Raw genomic sequence first — 7041 nt, forward strand, 5'->3', positions numbered from 1 at the left:
GTGGAAGTGTAGCAAGCTGGAAATGAAGTGTATTGTTAGAATTCTAAGGCTAGGACTCTTTCAATTATCCCAAGGAGCCTCCTGTTGTTTCTTTCACCAGAGGAAAGAAGCTCTTGGGCATTCAGTCCAGTGGCCTGGCCTGCTAAAGGAGAAGATCTCCTTTCATCTCTCCAGTCCTAGGGAGGAGACTTCTCAACACTCAGTCTCTTCCTGAGGTCATACTGAGGTAAACAGAGAGAAGATAAGTGGTGATAGAGAAATTATCCCCCAATAAAGCTGCTACCTCTATAGTATTCTGTAACTTCTTTTTGTAGCTCAGACAAAAAGACCATGAAAGAGTTCAGATTGATTTGATTATCCATGGGTAATACATATCTCCTATCTTCTCTATCCCAATAATTAATAATAGTATTATCTGCAACATTTAGAGTACTTTAAAATATGCAAAGTGCTTCGCAAACATTTTCTTGATTCAAACAACAGGGGGTGGAAACTGCAAAGAGGTTGATTTTGTCTTGACATAATGAAAACCTTCTATAATTAGAACTACCCATAAGTGGAAAAAGCAATGGCAGGAAAGAGTGGATTAATTTTCAAGCAAAAGCTGAATGGACACCTTTGAGGATATGGATGTTGTTTAGTTGTTTTAGTCATGCCCAGCTCTTTGGGATCCTACCTGAGATTTACTTGGCAAAGATACTGGACAGTTTGCCATTTTACAGTTCATTTTACAAATGAGGGAACTGAGGTAAATAGAATGAAAGGACTTGCCTGGGCTTCCACTGATGGTGTCTGCACCTGGATTTGAACTCTAGGTTTAGTGCTCTTATATAGTTCACCATCTATCTGCCCTGTGGAAGTATAGATGACTATTGAATTATAAATTGAACTTAGATGGCTTTCGGGATCCTTTCCAAATAAGAGATTCTGTGATTTTGTGGATTTACTTTTTTTAATGGTTAGACTTTTATTTCAATTCTCCAAGTACAAAGCCTTTAAATTCACTTGATGTTAAATGAATTTTTATTAAATATCCACTAAATGAAAGGACCTATGCTTGGCTGTAAAGAAGAAGGAAGAAGGATGATTAAGCCAGGATCTCCATTTTTGGAAGCTCACGGAATAGATTGGGGCTTAGATTCAAAAACAAATCTTTATCACATAAAGTTCCTGTTGTCAGAAAGATGTGAATTTAAAATTGTTTTTAGACATTTGCTAGCTATGTGACCCTTGGTATGCCTCCATTTTTTCATCCTAAAATGTAGATACCTACATCATAAGATGTAGATATAACAGCACCCACCTCCTAAGGTTGCTGTGAGTGTAAAATGAGATAACTGGAAAAGTTCTCTGTAAACTTTAAAGCTCTATCAATGCTTGCTATTATAAAGGAGACTATTAGAAGCATCCAAGGATGATACAAGCCAAGCAATAAAGTTTCCCATCTGTCTACTGCTCCTCCACAGTATTGTCAAGGTGATTTTCTTTTTTTTTTTTTTTTGTTTCTTTGTTTGTTTTTGTTTTTTGTGGGGCCACAAATTGCTCACCAGAATGGTTAGATCAACTCCATTAGTTTCAGTTTACCCACATTCTCTCCATATTTAGATGATTAGAGCTCTAAATCTTTCAAAGTTTTTTGTCTTTATAATGTTGTAATTTATAAATTATTCTCCTAGTTCCAGTAATTTCACTAATTAGTTCATAGAAATCTTCTCAAATTTCTCTAAAAACTTCACTTTCTAATGACAAAATAAAATTCAACTACATTCATATACCATAATTTGTCCAGCTATTCCCTGATTGATACTGTTTATATTTCTTTTCTACCATCAAAAGATATGCTATAAATAAATTTTGTATCTATAGGACCATTTCTTTTTCCTTTCCAGAATGGATAGATCAGTTCTGTTTTAGATGTGATGAGTTTGAAATACCTATCCCTTTATCCCCTTAAACACATCGGTGGTTGCGGGGAGCTAGTGACTAGAACTCAAGAAATAAGAACATAGAGACTGAGGAGTAGTCTGCATAAATTCATGGGAGCCAATGACATTACCAAGTAGGGGAATGTAAAAGGAAAAGAGAAGAGGTCTTAAGACAGAGCCTTGGGGTCTACCCTAGATAGGGAATGTGATCTGGATGATGAGCTAACAGAGATAATTGAGAAGAATCAAACAAGTAGGAGAATGAAAAGGGGTAAAAAGTAACAGTATCAAAAAGAGAGAATATCTAGGAAGAAAGAGTAATTGCCAATATCTGATGTTGTAGAATGTCTAAGGATTGAGAAAAGATCATTAGATCTGGCAGTTAATAGAGCTCTCCTAATGTGCCAAATCACTAAATATTTTTTTAGATGCGAATTAAAGCAATTCTGAACTTTGTCTCCAAACAATCAGATTGACAAGATTGACCAATATGGAGATGAGAAATGTTGGAGGGACTGCAGAAAAATAGATAAATTGACACTATTTGTGAAGTCATGAACTGTTCTAGTCATTCTGGAAAATTAAAAAAAAAACAACTCACTTTCAATCATCATTCATTCTCCTAGGTTTGCAACTTTTGCATTATTCTTCAAGATCTTACTCTTCTTTACCCCAAATATTCCATTGGTTGTTAAATTTTGTAGTTTCAACCTTTTTCATCTCTTGTCTCCACTTCCTTCTTCCTTATAACACAGTTACCAATCTTAGTTCAGTCTCATAATCACTTGCCTGACTATTACTGTGGTCTCTTAATTTATTTCTCTTTCTCAAGTCTTTCTCCATTCAAATGCAACCCAAGTGCCAAAGTGATCTTTCTTAAGTTTAGTTATGACAATATCACTACCCCAATTCAGTAAATTCTGGTGGGTTCCTATTGCCCCTAGGATAAAAATATAAACCCCTATGTTTGATTTTCTAGAACCTTTCTGAGTCTAACTTACCTTTCTAGCCTCATTCTAAATATGATATATTCCCTGTTCTATACTCTTATGGTCTAGCCAAACTGTCTTTCTTGTTTATTGCTCCTCATGCACAACACTGTATTTCCTAATTCCAAATCTTTGCTTTGGACATCCACCATGCCTGGAATAAGCTTCTTACCTCCACTTCATAGAATCCCTTATATATTTTTAAATGAAATTCAAGTCAAACACAAATTGAAAATGTATGTTACAAAATTACAAAGAGCAAGCTTTGCTCCAAAGAAGAGATAAGCAAGACATCTCCACCTTTTAATTAAAGTTGTTATATGGGATTGTGTGTGAAAAATGTCCCTTTCCCACACACACACACACACACTCCCATATAACATCTTTAATGCATAGCTGCCCCTGAGAACATAAATTCTTTAGGAGCTGGAAATATTTCTTTTTTTTTAATCTTAATATCTTCTGTACCTAGGATAGTGCTTAGTACATTGTGGGGTGCTTAATAAATATTTCTTGCTTCATTATAGATGAAAAGAATGAAGAAACCACAAATCTAGAATTAAGGTCTATTGAAAGTCCAAATGAGAAACTCCACTGCAACATAGATAATAAATGATCATCTAACTTCTGCTCAATGGCTCTAATAATGGGAAACTCATAAAAAAGAAATTTCCCCTTTATGATGGTTCAATTATAGGAACTTTTCCCTTACAGCAAGTATATATTTGTGTCCTTCTAACTTCCATCTATTGTTCTTAGTTCTGCTTTTTGAATTCTTAGAGAAAGACTGTCTTGAATAGAACAAATCTAACCCTCTTTCAATGGGCATATTTTTAAATATTTCCTTTCCTAGGCTAAAACATCAATCATTCACCAAATGTCTTGGATTAAGGATCCTCAATCAGTTTGGAAACTACATTTTAATAACACTCTTCCCAAGTTGTGGTTTCTAGAGCTGAACACAGTACTAGAGATATGGTCTGACCAGGACAAAAAGAGCAGGATAGTCATCTTCTTATTCCTGGAAGGGATTCATTGGCTGTTGTCCTTCATTCTTTTTTTTTGTTGTTGTTGTCCTTCATTCTTTTTTTTTTTTTTTTTTTTTTTTTTTTAGATTTTGCAAGGCAGTGGGGTTAAGTGGCTTGCCCAAGGCCACACGGCTAGGTGATTATTAAGTGTCTGAGGCCGGATTTGAACTCAGGTACTCCTGACTCCAAGGCCAGTTCTCTATCCACTGCACCACCTAGCCGCCCCTGTCCTTCATTCTTGATGAGTACCAAAACATCTCTATTAGTCTTACAGTGTGTCTGACTTCAATCAGACTAATCAGACCAATACTATCTCAGAATGATCTATATCACAGGTCAGTCACAACATGTGAACACCTAAGGGAGATTCTCTAAACTTATGCATCTTGAGTTTTCTTACCAGCATCTCCCATTTTGCACAATCAATTACCAAGTTATTAAGAGAGCTCTTGAGGATGGCCTTGAATCACTTTTTCTGTCTCCCCAGTGAGTGCTTGCCCTGTGTGAGTTCTCCATAAAAAAAGTCTTTTTGGCAAGCATGCATTTGGCATCCAAAGAATGCAGCCAGCCCATCAGAGTTACATGCTCTGTAGTAGAGTTTGAATGCTGAGAAAGGACTTCAGTGTCTGGTGTCTTATCCTGCCAAGTGATCTTCAGAATCTTTGTACAACAAAGTGATTCAATTTCCTGGTTTCACAGGCATATAACAATGAGATCAATATAATGGCTCTGTAGACCTTCAGTTTGGTAGTTAGTCTACTATCTTTTTTCTCCCACACTTTCCTCCCAAACACTGAGCTAGCTCTGGAAATGCAACCTCATTATCAATGTGTACATTCCTGAAAAGTATACTATCAAGGTAAGTGAACTTATTCACAGTATTCAAAACTTTTTCATTTGCTATAATCAATGGTTCTATATATGAATGATGTTATGCTGGCTGGTAAAGCCTGTGTTTTCTTGGTGTTAATTGTTAGACTAAACTTTAGCAGAAGCAGCAGAGAATTGATCCTGGAAGTTCTATCTCTCTTAATGCGACTGAAGAGCTTATTAGATTTTTTTTGTCTGCCATATCGTACTATAGGTTTATATCAACTTTGCAGTTCAATAAAAACTCCCAGATTTTTTTTTCACACAAGACAGTGTCTAATAATGCCTTCCCTAATATTTTCTGAACCCATAAAATTTTTTTTGAACTATAAAACCATGATTTTCTAGACTACAATGAAAGTTATTTGATTCAGACTACAATTCAGGTTTGTTCAGTGTATTTTGTTATTAAAAGCATTAATTGTTCCTCTTGGCTTTGCATTATCTGAACATTTGATAAGGATGCTATCTATGTGTTAAGCTAAGTCATTGTTCAGTATGTTAAATAACATAGGACTAAGCATAGCTTCCAGGGGCACCCCACTGTGACCTTTTCCCAAGTTGATATGGATCTATTAATGCTTGTTCTTCGAGTTCATAAATTCAACTAGTTCCAAGTTCATCTATTTATACTTTCATTGAGCCTACATCTCTATATCACTGCCATAATAGCATCTTGAGAAAATTTAATAGAAACTTTGCTAAGACTAAATAAACTATATCAACAACATTATCTTCCCAATACTACTGGAAAAAGCAAATGAGGTTAGTTCAGTATCATCTGTTCTTTAAAAAAAATTATTGATATCTTTTGTTTTTACATCACTTACATTTTCCATATCACTCATTCCCTAGCCCCTTGTAGAGATCCACCTCTTATAATAAAAAAAATTCAAAATTTTTCTTTAAATGTTTTTAGATACCTTGAGGAGTTTGTGGGGGTATAGCTCTTCCTCTATCACCATGTTTCAAACCCTCCATAGGTAATTCCCCCCTTCCCATTGTTAGGTGCCATTTTACTCTAGTCAATGGGAACTCTAGTTCCCATCATTCACTTAACATCAATTAGTTTTTATAAAGCTAATTGAACTTTAAGCTAGTAAAATTGACTTAGATTCCTAGAAAAATTCTAGAATGGACTATTATGTCAAAAGGATAGCAAGAATAAATGTGCAAACATTTTCTCTCAATTTGCTCAGAGATCTACTCTCCCTCTTTATACTACCTGAGTCTGTGGTGGGGGGGAGAAGGTTCAAAACAGCTCAGTTTTTACATAATATCAGTACCACCAAATTCATGTCCATATGATATATTCTCATCTCTGCTTTTATTGACCTGGGTCCAGAATATCACTCCAAAAGTCACTTCTTGCTCCTCAGGAGATTGATACTGAGTTGGCTACAAAATGCAATCTGGATACTGACTCACAAGTGTCTATGGTTTGCTTTTCTGACCTTTTGAAAAGTGGTGACTCTACTCACTTTATTTTCCTTGAATAAATGCAGAAGCAAGTTTTAAGGTCAACTCCTCAGATGACCTCTATGGGGAGAAGGTACTTGGGTCTATTCCTTTACAGTGTTGTCTCTCATCAGATGCCATGAGTAGCCAAAAGGACTGAGTTAAGAGAGACATGGTAGAAGTTCATGGAGGTTTTTTGAATATCTCTGAAGTCAGCCCCATTTATCACATAATTAACATACCAGAAGTAAGCTCCTCAGTTTTCCCACTGAGACTTCTCTATAGAGAAGAATAAAAGAATTCAGCAAAATAGAACCAACATAAATACATTATAAACCATATTCTAAAACTAAGGTCCCCTCTTCAAAGAAGTGGAGGAGGATGTCTTACTGTAACTCTTTTTTGGGGACCAAATTTGGACTTCACCTGCTCTTACTGAAATGATGTTGACTTTTTGTGATCATTGATTCTTTTTCCTAGATCTTCAGGAACAACTCTATCCATTCTAGAATTTTTCCAGGCATCTAAATCAGTTTTATTAGTCTATAGTTCATAGACTCTCTTCTCTTTTTTTTTTTTGAAAAGTGGAATGACAGGGATAGCTAGGTGGTGCAGTGGATAGAGCACCAGCCCTGGAGTCAGGAGGACCCGAGTTCAAATTTGACCTCAGTTAATAGTTACCTAGTTGTGTGACCTTGAGCAAGTCACTTAACTCCATTGCCTTGCAAACAGCAACAAAAAAAGAAAATTAGAATGACATTTGTTCTTTTC

This window comes from Macrotis lagotis, chromosome 1, assembly GCF_037893015.1.
Source record: "Macrotis lagotis isolate mMagLag1 chromosome 1, bilby.v1.9.chrom.fasta, whole genome shotgun sequence".
In the NCBI taxonomy this organism is placed as follows: domain Eukaryota; kingdom Metazoa; phylum Chordata; class Mammalia; order Peramelemorphia; family Peramelidae; genus Macrotis; species Macrotis lagotis.